We start from the raw sequence: 18,796 nt of genomic DNA, 5'->3' as shown, positions 1-18,796 counted from the left end.
AGTTTTATGTGGCTTCATTTCAGGTCTAAAAAGCAAATTTTCATTTCGTTTAGATGTATATCTTTCTTTTTATTGCCTTTGATGTTCTCAAATTATAAATTTTCATGGACTTTTTTTTTCAAATATTTTATATTGTCAGATAATTTTTAACATACCAGAATTTATTTATACTGCTGTACATAATTTTGTCGTTATTTGCAGTGAAAAAAATATACTTAAGAAAACATAACTTAAAATAGTCATAGAATCGTAGAATAGTTCAGGTTGGAAAAGACCTTAAAAGATCATCGAGTCCAACCACAACCTAACCAAACTACCCTAACAACCCTCCTCTGAATCATGTCCCTGAGCATCACATCCAAATAGTTTTTAAACACATCCAGGGATGGTGACTCAGCCACCTCCCTGGGGAGCCTATTCCAGTGCTTCACAACCCTTTCTGTAGAGAAGTTTTTCCTGACATCCAAACTAAACCTCCCCTGGTGCAATGAGGCCATTTCCCCTCATCCTTTCACCTGTCACCAGTGAGAAGAGCCCAACCCTGCTCTCACTGCAATCACCTTTCAGGTATTTGAAGAGAGCAATAAGGTCTCCCCTCAGCTTCCTCTTCCCCAGACTAAACAGCCCCAGTTCCTTCAGTCACTCCTCGTAGAACATATTCTCCAAGCCCTTCACCAGCCTTGCTGCCCCCTTCTTTGGACCTGCTCCAGCCCCTCAATGTCCTTTCTGTACTGAGGTGCTCAAAACTGAACACAGTACTCAAGGCAGAGCTTCACCAATGCCGAGTACAGGGACAGGATTACTTCCATAGTCGTGCTCACCTCACCATTCCTGATACAAGCCAGGATTCCATTGGCCTTTTGGCCATTTTGGCACAATGCCAGCTCATATTCAGCTGACTGTCCATCAGTACACCAAACACAGAGTCACAGAGGCAAGGAGGAGACAGTACTAAATAATAGCAGTATGTTTGTATTATACAAAAGAAGCCAATTCAAAACTGGTTGTCTTCTGTGAGAACCATTTTTATCAGCTTGGCAACCTGACAGGCTAGACAAAAGCCATACCCAATGCTGCACACGTACGCGCACAGTAGAACAGGAAAGCTGGAATAGACCTCTAAGATTATCTAGTCCAACTGTCAACCCGTCATCCATGCCCAATAACCATGTCCCTCAATGCCACATGTTCACATTTCTTGACCACCTCCAGGGACTGAGACTCCACAACTCCTATGGGCAGCCTGTTCCAATGCCTCACCAGCCTTTCTGAGAAGAAATTCTTCCTCATATCCAACATGAACCACCCTTGGCACAATTTAACGCTGCTCCCTCTCATCCTATTGCTGTTATCTGGCAGAAGAGGCTGACCCATGCCTCACTACAATTTCCTTTCAGGGAATTGTAGAGAACGATAATGAAGAGCCTCCTCTTCTCCAGACTGAACAAATACCAGCTCCCTCAGCCACTCCCCACAAGACTTGTACTTGAGATCCTTCACTGCTTCGTTGCCCTTCTCTGGACACACTCCAGGACCTCAATGTCTTTCTTCTAGTGAGGGAACCAAAACTGAGCAGAGTACTCAAGGTGCAGCCTCACCAGTTCAGTTACGGAAGGACAATCACTTCCTTGCTCCTGCTGGCTGCACAATTTCTGATACCAGACAGAATGCCATTGGCCTTCTTGGCCACCTGGGCACACTGCTGGCTCATGTTTAGCAGGCTGTCAACAAACACTCCCAGACCCTTTTCCTCTGCGCAGCTTTCCAGCCACTTTGCCCCAGGCCTGTATGTAGCATCGCATGGTGTTCTTGTGATTAAAATGCAGGACCCGGCACTTGGTCTCACTGAATCTCATACAATTAGCCTCAGTCCACCAATCCAGCCTACCCTGATCCCTCTGCAGGGCCTTCCTGCCTCTGGCAGAGCAACACCACCTCCTAGATGCTGAAATCTAAAAGTGAAAAAAGTGATTCCTTAAATTAATGCACCTTGAACGAGATTAATGTACTCACTGAGAAACAGAATCATATTTATGTGCTCTGCACATCCTAACAATAACTAAATTTAGATCCTGTTGCAAAATTACAAAATTTTGATAAAGAAAATCAACATGCTCTTAAGTATACTATCAGTTTATTCAGTTAATTAAATACATGCATAATTCCTTCTTTACACAGAAGAACAAGTACACATTTAGTATAAATGCCTACACAAATATAGAACCGCATGTTACATGCGGCAATCAGAAATACCTCCAGCTATGAATTGTATGCTAGTCAGATCACAGGTTTTCTTTCCTCTTACTTAGTGTATGCTTTCTGAAAATTAGGGGTCTGCCAAGTCATCCTATTTTTAGATCAGTATTTATAAAGTTTGAAGATTGAGTCAGAAATTTTGAATATCTCCTCAGAAGAAAAAGAGTTTTTTCTCCTCCACTTTTCAAGTGGAGTCACTGTTTAATTTTAAATCATTCATAGACTCTTTATATAGGTAGTCCAATTTATTTTATTTCTTCTATCAGTGCCCTTTGACTCTTATTTCCTAACATTCTTTTTGAAATTTCACCACCATTAGCCACTCTTTCCTACTGCAGTTGTGAATTTTCTTAATTCTACATACAAAAGAGTTCTGTTGAACTGATTCACTTTGATTTATCTTCTATCTTCAATAATTCAACTTCATCCTGTAGTCCATAGGCTCCCGCCCTCATTATATGCACAGAAATATGTAAGATATACCCCTTAATATCTTAAAGTTGGAGAATGAGATCATGCAATAGATAATGAGGATTCACAAGTAGTCTTCTGAAGACAAATTAAAGCATGCTTAATAATTAATATTAAAGGCTATCTTTTAAAGGCACCAAATTGTTTATACATATATATTCAGAAAAGCTAAATAAAAGCTGTTTCACTCTCTAATAACGTTCATTTATATGCTGCCAAATTCTAAGGTTTGCTACTTCATTTCCAGTAGTTTAGACAATGCTATATTTTATGGCGTATGACAAAGATATAGTCCCTTTACTGAGTGCTCTCTTTAATAGTGATGACAGGTGAGCTCACGCATCAGGTATCAGTGACAAAGTCTTGGCAGGGGAGTGCTACAGGGGTGGCTTCTGTGAGGAGAGGCTGGGGGTTTGCCTCAGGGCAGAGGGAAGTGCTTCCACTGGCTCCAGTTGTCCCAGGAGCCATGCCTGTGGTGCCTCTGGGATAACATATTAGAAAAAAAGGAAAAAATGCTGGACAGGTGAAGAAGGACAGGCAAGCAAAGACAGAGACAGCACTGTGAGCACCAAGGACAGAGAAGGAGGAGGTGGTGCCACAGAATGCCAAGCGGATGTCCAGCAACTCACAGCGCACCCCGTGCTGGAACAGAATCTTCTGTGGTGCTGCAGCACATGGACACACGCCCATACTGGAGTGGGGGGAAGGTACAAGGTGGAAAGAGAGGCACAGAGGAGCCGTTGTGGACTCACAGCTGTTGTTTTAGTGTGTTTATCGCTACTCAAATCTATTTTAGCTGGCAATGAATTAAATTAGTTTTCCACAAGTCAGGAGAGCTTAGCCCAAAACAATAATCAGCATGCAGCTTTGTTGTTTTTAACCTCAAACCACAAGTTTTCTCATCCTATTTCCTCCACCTGTCCTGCCAAGGAGGGGAGCAGGCTCTTGGCTCTTCACCACAGCTCACCCAGAAAAATGCAGATCAATGGCTTCAGAAACTGCAGCCACTCATTCCTGCAATCAGTCTGGGCAAAATCAAGATGTTCTATATTAACTACCAGCTCATAAATATTCCTTTTCAAAACCCCCTGCCTGGTAGCAGCAGGTGTAGATAAGAGAAAATAAGGTTGAAAATGCTTTTTGCCTTGGTTACCTTCAAGGGATTAGAGCTGAAATCCTCATTCTTTTAACTGCAGGTTTTTAGTCATGGTGATATTTCCCTCAATACTGTCAGAGTTCAGACAATCAACCTGCAAACTGACACAAACTGCGTGCTTCAGCCAAGTAAGCTCATTCAAGTAAGAAGAGCTAATAGTGGGACCAAGAGTTTATAACCTCAGGCCACATAACTGAAGTTGAAAACTATCTGAAGTGAAGCCATTTAAAGGAAAGACACCGTTCAGTGCTTTTCAGAAACTGAAACTCACAAATAAAAAGAATCACAGAATCACCAAGGTTGGAAAAGACCTGCAGGATCATCCAGCTCAACCGTCAAACATTCTTATATTCTTTAAATGAAATTTCAGTTTACTACTTTGAAGGCATTTTTTTGTCTTAGAAAATTGACATATTTTTGAAATCGTAAAAATAAAATATCACAATAAGAAACATAGCAAGTCGTTTAAATAAAATATTTCAAAACGATCAGAGCTTTTTCCTCTTGATCTGATCTCAGCTTCCTTTTAACTTCCTTTGTTATTTTGGCTCTGGCTTCACTGAAAATGAGAAAAAAAAGATGAAATCTCAGGATTGGAAAAGAATGGGAAAAAGCTGTGTTTAGAATTTTAGGCAGTCAGCATCATGATCATTTCTGTTTTTGTAACACTAGAAACTAGAATATAGCAATTGAGTAACTGGTAGACTGCCACATACCAGATGATTGACACTGCTGTCCTAATGCCTGGGGCCTCATGGCAAATTGCTCCAGCAATAGATGAAGTGCATTTTCCAATGATATTATAACCATGTCATTCAATTAAAGTCTACATACAGTTCAATAATACATAAATAACTCAAACATGATTTTAAAAGCACATACTTATAGTAACAGAGATACTCAAAAGAAAATAAGCAAATGTCAATCAGTATTAAAAGTACTCTTAGGAAAAATTACTGCATTGTTGAATGACAGATTAACTTCTTTATGTTGGCAAACAAGAATGTCTCCTGTATTAAAAAGTGCCTGTCAAAGCACTGCTTCAATCCTATTCTCTTTGCAACAATGTCAGTAATTAGACAACATATTTCAATTAAAAAAGGACTCCCCTGATACTTAAAGTAAATTGATTTCAAGGCGACATGAAACCAGTGCATAACCAGTAATATCTACCTAAGAATAAAATTTAGCTACTACATTTGCTTTAAAGTAATCATAGCTATGTCCAACATCTTTATAAACCAAAACACCAATTTAATGAAGAAATCCAGTCTACCTAATATTATATTTTGATCACACAGGGTTTAAATCATTTTATATTTTTTAAAATGGTAATTCTAAATCATTAAAGAGTTAGTTCATTCTTTATTTATAGGTGGTGTATTCTACTCAAATTATATTATCTCCCACAAAGAAATAAATGAGAAGACATGCAATAAGAACAACTTCTCAGTTCAGAATCCTCGTGTGAGCTCAATGGACAAGTACAGAGCAGAAAGTCTTTGCACTAATGTTTATTATAAAGTCGTAACATCATATTTCCTAAGCTTTTGTCCCATCATTAGTATTCTAACATAGAAATTCCAATGACACAACTATTCACAAAGGGTTATATCAGAACACGCTGCCTCATGGGACAGAAAAGACCACAAAGCCCTGAGAGATGTGACATGAGGGAGTGATCACATCCATACTAGGAAGAGAAAGCTATAGAAAATTCATTTCAAGGAAAATAAATATTCGATATAAAATCTGTATAAGTAAAATAAGTCAATTTAGTTTATGTTGCAATTCCCGTTGTTCCTTTACAAAAAACAGTTGAGTAACCACAGCTGAATTTGGCATAGTGCTTCCAACAGCTCTCTGTTAAATCTAAGAAGCAAACTGATTTGTAAAGCATAAAGCCTGTAATATTTCTGGGATACATTCTATTTCACAGTGCTCTTAGTCCCCAACCTCTGACAAAAACACACCTTAAAACACGTAAATCTGATCAGTCTCATTTCACAGTCATTTGGGATTCTGTATTTGCTCATTTTTTAGTATTAGATTGACAGAACTGCTGTAAATAGGCATTTCTGAAATGCCATATAAAATCATTCATATCACTTAACTTCATCAAGTAAGATATTTATAACTGATGACAAAGTTGCTCATGTGCAACTGACTAATGCCGTCCCCCACCCATAGGTTTTTTGCAATGCCTCATATCAGTTTGGCTTTGGTAGCAGAGCCTTATCTATGAAACAAACCCATCAGTTTCCGGACAAAAATCTGGAAAAAGATTAGCTCCCTCCCTGCTGAGATAAATCACTTCCCAGTGTTTTTACTTGCAGACTTTAACATTTTTCATACAGCTTTTACTCTGACTAGATCTATAAAGCAATGTGAGTTTCAAGATAACTATACTTTCCTGATACAAACTTAAAACCAGCAATTGGTAGCATTACTCTTTAACAGCCCGTGAATAAAGTAGCAACTATTTACTTGTTTCATATTTCTTATAAGCAAATAATTATTTACTTGTTTCACAAGGTTTTAATTAATTATTGTTTTATGAATCAGGCAAAAAGGAAGAAAATCATGATGCGTTCAGACTAAACCAACAGTTTAAATGATAACTGTTCATACTGCAAAGTTGTAAATATATATATATGATTCTATGTGTGAATATTATACTACTAACAGAAATCCCACAAACCTCTACAAATATTCCAGCTCTCTAGCTCCCAGGATTCCAGTGCAGATATCTTCCTCTACTTCAATGAAAGCTGTGCAAATTCTTGAATTTTAAGGGTCACAGTCCTTCATTTTTGAAGAGTTCACTGTTCCAAAATAAATATTAAAAATTAAACTAGAGGCTACAGTCAAATGCTCTAAATTATACATAATGAATATAGATAGAACACACTTCTTCTATATATATTTACTTTATCAATACAAGAATATCGCCCTTATTTTCAATAAGGAGTGTCAATTAATTCCTTTATATCTGACTAAATTTTCTGTCCAGTAAAAATTCATTTATTCATTACAAGTGTATCTTGAGACATTCAAACAAGCAGATATCAGATCATTATAAATAGACTCTGCACACACATGCAGACTCTGCATATACACAACCTGCACATTTTCAAATGGAACGTATAGAGTTGCAATCAGATATTCAACTCAAAAACCTGATCATGTCTCTTTCCCAGAATTTCATAACCCTTCTCTTACCAGAGAGAAATACCCTTTACTTCACAGCTACATCTTATTCATGTCATCATTTTTTGTCAGTATGTACATTTGTGAACAATGGTCGAGAATGAATCACAGAATCATTAAGGCTGGAAAAGATATCTGAGATTACCAAGTCCAACTGTGAGCCCATCCCCACCATGACCACAAACTGTGTCCCTCAGTGCCATATCCACACGGTTCTTGAACAACTCTGCAGATCATTATAAACAGACTTTCAAGGCATAGTTTGTTAGGGTTTTGGCTTAGAATCACATAACAGCTAAATTAGAAAACATCTCTGGAGATCCTCTTGTCCACCCAGAGCAGGGTGCCCTGGCCCACATCCAGACAGCTTTTGGAGATCTCCAAGGAGGAGCCTCTGGAAAACTCCCGCCATTACTTGATCATTCTCAGAGGAAAAATAAGATATTTTCTCTTCTGTTCCAGTAGAATTTCCTGCATTTTCATTTGTACCCATTACCTTTTGCCATTTCACTAGATACGCTCAGGAGAGTCTAACAATCTTCTTCATCCCATCAGCTATTTATATGCAGTGACAACATCCCTCCTGAGTTTTCTCAAGGCTAAACAATCCCAGCTGTCTCTCTGCCTCTCCTTGTATGTTAGATACTCCAATCCTTTAATCACCTTAGTGACCCCTCTGCTGGAGTGACTCCAGGACATTCATGCCTCACTTGTGCTGGGAATTGTTCTTGTACTTTTTGCCTTGTACTTTTATATTTAGAAAGATGTATCTCTCATACAAAATACAGCAGAGTAAACTTCGCTCCCAAGGTTTTTACCCCCTTAGGCTACAAAAGATAAAAGCTCTTGGCAAGACAGCTGGTACAATTTTATCCCAGGAAGTAACTGAAAGGAAACAAAAAGTATTGAAGTAATCACAACAACACAGCAGAGCACTCTGCTTTAAGCCATTCTCTTGTTCATCTGTGTCCAGGCAACAGTTTAGAAGGGAGGTAATACGTTTACTCGTCCTTTGCTGCTGCAGATGTATCATCGGGTCAGGGTGAAGGTTCCAGGACAACAGAAACAAGCAAAGAGTCAGATCTGCCTGAAGTGCAGAGTGAGTAGAGATTCTCTCTCCATTGCTGCTGTAGTGATCTATTGATAACCTCAGTAAGCCATCTGGACATTTTTCCTTGTAATGAAACAGTCACAGACTTATTTCTTTATTTTTTTTCTGTAGAACAGAGGCCAGTTGCTTAATGTCACATTCTAAGTCCCAAATATATTTTGGTTTGTCTAGAGATGGTTTGTCTAAAGTCTTTTCAGTTTATCTAAAGTCATCTGGGCCAAAGTGGTAATAACTGTATAGTTGTAAATGACCTAAACACATGGAACTACGCCAAAAGTTGCTACCTCCTAGCATTTCTCATTCAGATAAGAGGCTTTAACTTGTACCAGGGAAGGTTCAGGTTGGATGTTAAAAAAACTTTCTTCTCAGAAAAAGTGGTAGTCATTGGAACAAGCTGTCCAGGGAAGTGGTGGAGTCACCATCCCTAAAGTCATTCAAGAATAATTATTTCGGATACAAGGAAAAGGGCTTATATATATATATATATGTAATAAGGGAGGCGAGGAACTGGAACTGGTTGCCCAGAGAGGCAGTGGACACCCCATTCCTGGAGACATTCCAGGTCAGGCAGGACAGGGCTCTGAACAATCTGATGTAGCTGTAGGTGTCTCCATTCATTGCAGGGTAGCTGGACCAGATGATCTTTAAGGGTCCCTTTCAACTTAAATTATTACTTCAATTATTATAAGAAACATCTAAATGTAGCACTGATGGACATGGTTAGTGATGGATTGATTGTTGGACTAGATAATCTTAAGGGTCTTTTCCAGCCTTCAGAATTCTATGATCTGAATAGTTTAACTTCTATTAGAATACTCAGTGGGAATAAACAATTATCTTGTAGGCTGTAACCTGGCTTGGTACAGGATTTTCATAGTCAAAATTGAAGGGAGGCAAATGCACAAATGATTAATAAGATTAAAAATCTGAAGTTTAGTCAGGCAGATCACGTGAAATACAGAACACCTTCAGCTACTATCAAACTTAGTGGGAGTTGTCTAATCTAGCAGCTCTCCATTCTGGCATTATAACATTCTTTGTCCCTTTTCTAGTTGTTATTCTGTTCAAACTTCCTGAAAACACACCTTTCTCTCTGTTTATCCATAACAATACATCCAGGATACCTAACTGTAGAAAAATCACAAAAGTAATTTTCCTAACTAATTTAAAGTTTTGAAAGTAAATAAAGTACTACATCATTTATTTCCTAAAAGTTTTCACAAAGAAAAAAAATATTTGCTCATTTTCAAAAATTCGGAAGTAAAACTACAAAAATGGTAAACAGAGCCAATGTCATTCAAAAATACAAAACTAAGGAGAAATATCTAGAGGAAGTTTCTTAACCAGACAACTAAAATTGTTGAAGAGAGGAAAAAAACACAAATATATGTTCTAGTTACAGAAGTAATACATGTAATAGTATTCTAAAAGTATAAAATTGTAATTGATGCAGAAGTTGTAAAATGCTTTCAGCTAAAAGTTTACAATGCACTAGGGAATCCCCCATATAGGGGATGCTAACAAAACTTATTTAGAAAGTAATTGCAACTTAAGCTGGTCAGAATGAGAGAACACATTTCATTTCTAGAGCCTTTTAGATTATCTTTCTTTGCAGTTTTTTTTTTTTCTTAATCTAAATTTTGAGTTATAAAAGTAATCTAGGCACCTGATTTTGAACAGCAAAGTATATTGTTTGACTCAAGATCTTCACACCCTCCTTCAGAGATCTGAAATAAAAATCTATTTTAAGTGCAAATAAAATGTTGAGCACACTACTATAGCTCTTCTAGTAGAAGAAAATACAGGTTGAATGAATATGGGGACCTGGACCACTAAATAAGAATAGGATGTTCACTGACAGAAGAGACTGTAATAAATGCAGTAGACACTCTTTTAGAAAGGGACCAAAGCATCCTCACAATAAGCAGAAAACAATTTTGTAAGAGAGATATCAAAGGAACAAAAGGACAAAACTCAAAGCTGAACTATTTTTAAGATGAGTGGGACTGCATATTCAAAAAGCTAGAAAGAGTGAATAGTTTTACTTCTTGGCAAATGTAAATCACTAGAAAATCTGCTTTGCAGACTTATTTTCAGCTGCAGGTTGTAGGTAGAGAAACTGTAGCAGAAAAAAAAATACTTATCTTGTTATGTTGTCTTTTCTTTATTCAATTAGATTGTTTTCTATTAATTTTTGTGCTCCTGATGAAGCACAGACATTATTCCCAATATCTCTGTGGCATTTAGAAAGAAGAGGCCCAACACTGAAGCACCTACAAACCTAATGAAGAAACGTATGACAATGAACAACGATGCCACAAAGTACAGCAGAATACACTTTGGTGAAGAGACAGAGGAAGTTGGTAGAGAACAGAAATTATGCAGGAAGTATTGCTTCTTGAAATGCAACTCTCAAAGTCTTCTGCAGCCTTGTTGTGTCTCCAAGATCTCTGACAATTTGTGGTAGAACGTATCAATTAGACAGCCCTGCTTTAACATATAGTCTTCATTAATCCTGCAGCAGAGACTTTGGGTATGTGGATAGAATAAAACATTCCTGTTGGATAATCTGTCAGCAGGGAAACTGGAGATGGAGGAAGAAGAGGATGCTTTAAGTCAGCATGATAAAATTGCAATGACTGAGTTAGATCTTCACAGTCACAATTTTGTGCATTATGATCCTCCTATACCAGGACAGCAAATGCAGGATTTTCATCATTGTGAAGAAAAATACCTGAACTTAATTCTTGGGCAAGCAAATATCAACTTAGCCAGAAGGTCTGATCACAGTCAGCAGTAGAATTTAGAGAGGAAGAAAGTAAACACTGTTTCTATAGCTCCCTTCTCTGGTTCACTACACTCACCAAATCTCATTAGTGAGTGGTATCCTGAGCTTGAGGTTGCTTTCAGACCAAACAATTCAACAGCTGTTGATAAATTTATTCCACCTTAGCTATTTCTGTTCCTTCCTTAGTGTGTCAATACTTTTTACCATGACAACCTATGGTAAAGATTTCAACGATTTCTGATTTTGTCCTTTCCTCTTTCAAATCTACTTCCCTAAAACTCTATTGACCTACATTAGTAATAAGAAACTGTAGTAGTAACGAAAAACAGCAATTAATCATCATTCCTATTTCATTCTTTTTTTTTTTTTTCATATTTTCTTTCTACTAAATAAGATCAACGGAGCTGAAGAGAGACTGAAGTGAGGCACAGATCACCTACTACTCTCCAGTACAGTGAAAAATGGATGCATTAAATGGACCAGAAAAGAAATCCTGAAATATATCTCTAAATTTAGTCACTGGAGAAGTGTAAGCAGCACAGTTCTGCAGAACAGAACAGACAAACAGAAAGGAATTGTGAGGTCAAAATTATTAAGTACTTTATGCTCTAAAATACACTTCTTCGATAAAGATGCAGCGCATACCTTCAGTTTCTGTTTTACAAAACCTCTTCTAAGCCATCAGAAGTTACCTCAAGTTTTGTCTGCTTTGGTTTGAGATCTCCTTTTGAACTGTCCATACAAGATGTACTTGTTAGAAGGAAAGAGAATGACGCTCTACAGCCACTTACTCTTTTGAAGTCAAGGAAACAGAGCCCTATCTTACAGTTTGTATCATAACTATATTTTCCTCATGTGCCACTTGGCACAATACACTTGGTTCCTTGCACAACAACAAATACTCTTCCTGTGCTGTTTCATCATTCAGATAAGATCTCACACATGGCAATTTTTATCACCGAGTATTGTACAGCTATGACTTGAGAGTCATTCCCAAGTGATCTTTATCATATTTCAAAATGCTAAATGCAATCACAAACTATATGGCAGCAATTGTTCAATTGGCAACAATTCCCATGTTTAGTTTGCAGTTTCTAAGGATACTGTTTATTTTACATGATCTTCTGATAAAAGTGATACCAAGGCAGTAGAGAGCACACAAACAAACAGAAAGCATGTATTGCCATGGCACAAAGAGTAAACATATTGAACATTCACATCGACAGGGAGAAGCTCATTAAAACATTCAGAAGAGTTATAACTAGACAAATAAATCATTTTTTAATGTGCAAATAAAATTGGGTATCAGATAACCAACATTTGTGTGCTATGCTACCATAGGATAATTAAGTTAATGTCAGTGCTATAAATATTGATATAGCTATGTAATTCCCTTTAGCACTAGCAATTATCTGTAGACACAAACAAGAAAAGTAGAATATATTTCCCTCAGAAGCACATTGATAAGTTAAATCCAACTGGCCACTGACTCTGCAGTCCTGTCTTAGCTCAAGGAACTCCATCAAAGAACCCCATGAGAGTTTGGCATTTTCAGAACTATCTGTAGTTTGCTGTTTTTTTCTTCAGAAATAAACACAAACTTGCTGTGTTTACATGCTCAGCTTTCAGACCCAACTCAACCCTGTATGTCTGCAAAGCAGAGTTTGAGAACAATTCAAAACAACGTAGCATCGAGCTCACTTCCGCAATAAGGCAGCTCCAGGCCATCCTACATCCCAATAAGATACATTCACTACTGCTTATTCTGGAGTAGTTATCAGCTTCTCAGACTTTCAAATTAACTTCAAGTCTGGTTCCTGACTACCAAAAACAATGTAAATATATATATTTGTGTGCTGATTTTCACTTTAATCTACTGAATCTAAAAGACAATGCAATGATCACATCATCCAAGCATGTCCTTTCATTTTGCTCTTCAACACTGGGAATAACAATACAGAAATATCTCCATGAAAGAGTGATCTGAACGCATCTTAATGTATGGAAAGTTATAATTTTCCCAGCCTTACACTTTATAGGCCGGTATATGAGAATTCATTGCAACATTTGGCCACATTAAAATTTGCAATGTTTTTATTAAAAAATAAAAAAATAAAAAAAATCAACAAATCCTTCAATCAAATGTCTTTCATCTTGAGAAATAACTCTATTAGCCATGAGTTGATACTTCAGAGATTTAAGGTGAACTGACTTTAGAAGCTATTAAACAAAACTAGAGAAACTGCCTGAAGAGGTTCCAGACTGCATGAGCTAACATCCATTGCAGCCTTAATCCTTACAGTTTATCTTATAACTTAAGCTGTTTCTATACTATGTCACTTAGGCAGAAAGGTGGGATACAGAAGGTATGACAGATAAAAAGATTCAATTCCAACACTGCACTTTGCCACTCCATATTAGAACTGTATGTGCTGAGGCAGAAACCATGTTCAACAGCCCAAGACCAGTAAGATTCTGTCTTCACTGGTAATGCATAGGCTTTGCTGTGAACGTTTGGAAAGTTTGAACTGTATAATTTGTTTTTTTTATGGAAAGAATGTAACTGCTGCTGCTTAATACAGAACACCTTCAGCAAACCACTGGAGATAGGTAATGAAGGCTAGCCAGTACAGCAGGCTAAACATGGTATTCGAACTGAGAAGTTTATGAACCAAGTATCTTGCATCTCAAGAGCTTCATGGCTTTTTCTCCACCCATCACAACAGCCACAACTAATTTTGTCCCTCTTATTCCTAGAAGACCTGCATAGCCACAGGTAACAGTCATCCAGAAATAGAGCTTAGGAGCTATAGAAATGGAACATTTTGATCTGTTTTTAGAAACAAAGAGATGCCGAGCACTTTCTCTCTAACGTCACAAGCAACATATTGAAGATGTATTCAGACATTCAACAGCACTCTAGTGCCCTTTTTCATAGACTCTGGACGGAATGCTCTTCATATATTCTGCCACAGTGGAAAAATCCATGAACCTGAACTTACAGTACAGTAAGCATACAATATTTATATATTATATAAATACATATACTAACACTGCTTGGTAATGTATACCCCACATTCAGCCAAGAGGCAAGAGCAGTGGATAGCAAAGTTGACAATGACTGTGCTTGGGCTCATGGCCAGCACTATAAATATAAGAAATGGTGCTTTTCATTAACTAAGTGGGAGAAAATTTATGAGACAGGTCATGTAAACCAGTAAGTGGTTTTGGTTTCTCCATCTCAGTGTGGTTTATGGGCTTTTTCAAGAGTTTAAAAATCAAAATCTCTGTTAACTAAATCCTTCCAATTTCACTTGAACTGTGCAAGCAGTGAAGTTGGTAACAACTCTTAAAAAAATATTTTTCACAAGCATAAAGTTTTCCATCTGGATTAAAAGCACAAAGAGTGGGCAGAACTGCAGCTGACAGTTACAAAGGGAAATACCAAGCTCTTCATTCTCATTTGCATATTTTTCATAATTTTATACTCTAACAGGTTGTGCTACTCCTAAGCATGCACCATAACTTTTAAAAGTGATATCTCTTAATATGATCTATTTTGAACATGTATTCATAATCATTTTTTTCCCCAAATACAGAGGCTTGATAGTAAGCTTCTTAGTAAAAAAAAATATATTTTTAAAAGAAAAAGGAATTAACTAGCAATAAGCACATGTATAAGGAAATGTGATTAACTTTTCTAGAAAGCGTTTACAATACTGGCACAAAGACAAGATTTCAAGTAAACAAGTACAAAAATTTAATATTTGTTAAAACGCTGCAAACAAATAATTTTGGCTCAAACTAAAATTAAAAACAAATACAATATGCTGCAGTGTAATCAAAAGACGATTTCATTCTTTTATATCATCACTGTATAGAAAGAATCATCAGGACAAAAATGAAAGCTGTTTTACCTGATCCAAGACCTTTGAAGGGCTAAAACAGTATGTGAAAGAAAAATCAGAGCCACGTAGACGATGCTCAGGTGATGGTTGCTGCTTCTTTCAGCTCAAGCGTGTTCCAGCTACAGTTTGCTTCAGTCACTATGGCCCAAGCTGAAAGCAAACACTGATGTCAATGTAATACCTTTTTCTATTGTACCTATAGCAACAGCAAACACACTGTAGAACTTAAGCAACAGGCTGACCACTCCCTTACCACAGTCTCAGTCTCTTTGAACTGTATGTACAGATATTCTGTAGTATCCTCTGTATGGCAAACTTCCCCCGGTAGAAACATTTTCATTCATAAGACAGTTCAACACTGTAGAAACATTTTAAATAAGCTTTAAAAAAAAGTGTATTTAAGATCTTATTTTATGTCTCCAATGCCCACGTAATAGCTTATGTGTATCACAAGTCTGGCACCTCTTGGAATCTGAAATTACCTTTTAGGGAGATAGATCAACTACAGTAGCAAAGACAGCATGCAAAACATTGTGCAAATATTATTATGCAAACATTTTCTCAAGAAATCACTATGTTAGCCGTATTAAACAGGGCAAAAGAAAGGCAGAGATTAACGCACCAGAGAGGCAAAGTAATCCCTGAAATAGTGGCACCAATTCGTTTGCTTAAGTTAGATACCAGGTAAAGGGTTTTGTTGTTTCAATAATACAGAACTTGCTTAATGTTCAGAAACTGTGGAAATCCAACACTAGATTCAGGAGAGTTTAGGAGCAGATCCAAATCCTGTACCCAGAACAAAATTCTATGCAAATTATCAAATTATGTAATGAAAAACTGTGTTATATTACTCATTTTAAATTACATGACAGATGCAGTAACATATTACTGGGAACCTTACTGAGACACGCTGCAGTTTAGAATATTGTTTCATTTAAATTGCTGCAGTTATATGAAAATGGAATAATGCTCTTGTGAATCAGGGCATAATACAATGCTTAAAATACAATACATAATATATTCATATTTCCGTGTGTATATGAAAAAAGAAATATTTGTCTGAAATAGAAAGTGATTTTGAAACCAAAACACTGAAGCATATATCCTGGCCAAATTATAAGGGTTTTTTTTCTTCTCCTCAGTATACTTTGCTGGACTTCTCAGCCCTGTAATACATAATTCAGAGCAGCAGAAAGTAAATTAAAACTATATGAAAAATGTAAAAATGAGTTCCAGAATTAACTGTTATCAACTGTGAAAATAAATAAGAAGGATGACAGTTAGGAGACTCTGCTCATAAAAAATTATCTTTAAATAGAAAAAGGATTCTTCTCACACTGTTTCTGATCTTCTCCACAACATCCTACATTGCATCCCATCCAGAGGTCAGAAACAGACTATTTCAAACACAAGAATAAAGTAACCTTCTTTTTAATATCGAGATTTTAGGGTACTGATTTCACAGAACCATAGAACGCCCCCAGTTAGAAGGGATCCACAAGGATTATCGAATCCAACTCCTGGATCCACCCAGGAGCACCCAAAAATCAAACTCTATGTCTGAGAGGATTATGCAAGCACTCCTTGAACTCTGGCAACTTAGGGCTGTGTTTCCCTTGCTGACCAGACTATCAGCATTGAAGCACAATGCTGTAGTCACAAACATGAGACAACCTTCTGTAGCAAAGAGCCTGAAAGCACATCGAGCTGTTTATCAGCAGTGCCACCCAGAGGTGGATTTTCGTCTCCCATATTTGCAAGACAAGCTTGACGTCACATCTGACTTCTGCCTTTTATACCAGTCGTAGCTATGCAGAAGTCCTAGATCACAGAATATCCCAAGTTGGAAGAGACATATATGAATCACCGAGTTCAACTCCTGACTCTGCATAAGACCTCCCAGAAATCCGACTGAATAACTGAGAGCTTTGCCCAGTGATCCCTCAGTGATCTTAGAGCCCTGTAATGGATGCAGCCCTTCCAAGCACTCAGCCAGTGGTATGAGCAGAGGTGAATGGCACTGAGCCATCTCCCAGGTACAGAGCTGCATCTTCACAGGTCCCACAGCTATGGTAAGGACAACATCTCACTGGTTTCAGCAAGCCACCCAGGCCATAAATCCCTGTGCTCTGGTGGAGAGCATGCATTTGTGCTGTACTACAGAAAGCCCACCATTCAAGCACTCTGTCCCATGGATGTCATGTTAAATTGGTCCCCAAACTGCCTTAATGGCCCTCCACTGAACACACACCAATTTACTGACATCATTCTTATATTAGAGTCCCAAAACTGGATACACCATTCTAGATGGAAGTCGGATCTCTGCTGGGATCCTGCATTCACACGAGGAAACTGCAGGAGTTCTTTAAGACCTTTTCCATCTTCAGAAACTGTCTGGCAAACAGAGCACTGGACAGGCCCTTGCAGAAGCATAGCCTGGAGCAGTCTGCCCTTGTGTAGGATGCCATTCTCAAAGAAAAGCCTGTGCACAACAGCTGTAGGAAGGTAATTGCACAGACCACCTCATTAAAGCCTTCTTCCAATGCAAGCTCAGAGCAGCAGTGGTCTTTGCAATGCAACTTGATTCATACAGTGATGTATGCTGGCATGATTTGTTTCTAGAAATCTCTCTTGCAGCCTCACTTATACAGGTTTATCACATAGCAAACACAAACACACATCTTAAAAGTTATCTTTTGAAAAAATCATAACAAGATAGAAATTTAATTTAAAAAAGTAATCAAAAGGGAAAGAAAAAGGAAGAAAACATACCGGGTTGCCAGAAAACGAATGACCTCCTCCCATTGTCTTCAGTAATGAAACAGTAAGGTGGATATCAACACAATATAATACAATGTAAGGAAAAGAAGAAACTGAAATTTTAAAAAATGGCAGAATAAAACAAGTAAAATGAGTTACGTGGATTTATCTACTGATGCAACAGGTCAAATTCAAACACCAAGAGACAACTCCTATTTTGATAAATAGGAAATAGAGAAATTAGAGAAACTGTTTTCCCTTTAATGAGCGTACGGGAGAAAGGACAGAGTACGTACACACTGATTACTATGGTGGCACAACATATTGGGTTCAAAACCTGTAAAGGAATTACACCCTGTGAATGGGTATCTGGACAAGCATTTGACACAAGTCCCTTTAGCCAGACTGTCATTGAAATTACATTATGTTAGATAACATTTCTATTTCAACTAAACAAGGTACTTAAGATTCCTTCAAACATTATGAACTTTTGAAGTTTTGCTTTACAAAAGCTATTTTTTTTTAAGTATTATTAATGCCTTAAATTAGAATCAACATGTATTAGAAACACATTCACAGTTTTTCTATTTATTATTTTCAAGCACCTTGAAAGGTCCCATCCAACTCTAAGGATTCTACGGTTCTATGATTCTCAACACCCTACTAGCTCCAGACCTCAACAATGTCCCATTTAGCAACTGGTACATCAGTCACCCCATCGATATTCTGCATTCTGCTACATACTACATACAGCAGTATCTACTAGCTGACCCACATAATAAAATGACAGAAGCTAAGAAAATCTGTAAGTAGCATTTTTAATACCTTTCAAATACACTCTTGCTGTCAGGGTGTAGTATTCACATATCAGTTGCTTTCCTCTAAAATCACAGAATCACAACACTGTAGGGATTGGAAGGGACCTCTAGAGATCATCGAGTCCAGCCCCCTGCAAAGCAGTGCCTCCTACAGCAGGCTGCACAGGTAGGTGTCCAGGTGCATCTTGAATTTCATCTCCAGAGAAGGAGAATCCACAACCTCCCTGGGCAGCCAGTGCTCAGTCACCCTTACTGTGAAAAAGTTCCTTTGCATATTGGTGCGGAACTTCCTACGCTCCAGTTTATGGCTGTTTCCCC

The 18,796-nt window shown here is 37.6% G+C and overlaps 1 protein-coding gene across 1 annotated transcript in view; it reads right to left on the bottom strand.

Annotated features, from left to right (window-relative positions):
• RP1 (RP1 axonemal microtubule associated) overlaps nt 1-17,724 on the bottom strand; it is a 203,495-nt gene extending 185,771 nt beyond the window's left edge. Inside the window, exons 1-3 of the mRNA XM_090137594.1 lie at nt 17,673-17,724; nt 14,910-15,050; nt 6,585-6,708 (exon numbers count right to left, since the gene is read on the bottom strand). The gene's annotated coding sequence lies outside the window, so the exon portion shown is untranslated. The remainder of the gene's footprint in view (nt 1-6,584; nt 6,709-14,909; nt 15,051-17,672) is intronic.
• Nucleotides 17,725-18,796: the final 1,072 nt, after the last annotated feature.

The sequence above is a fragment of the Phasianus colchicus genome, chromosome 3 (genome assembly GCF_987193195.1).
Source record: "Phasianus colchicus chromosome 3, bPhaCol1.hap1.1, whole genome shotgun sequence".
Classification (NCBI taxonomy): Eukaryota; Metazoa; Chordata; class Aves; order Galliformes; family Phasianidae; genus Phasianus; species Phasianus colchicus.
Note: the sequence above shows the minus strand (reverse complement) of the source record. Positions and strands in the feature narration are given on the sequence as shown.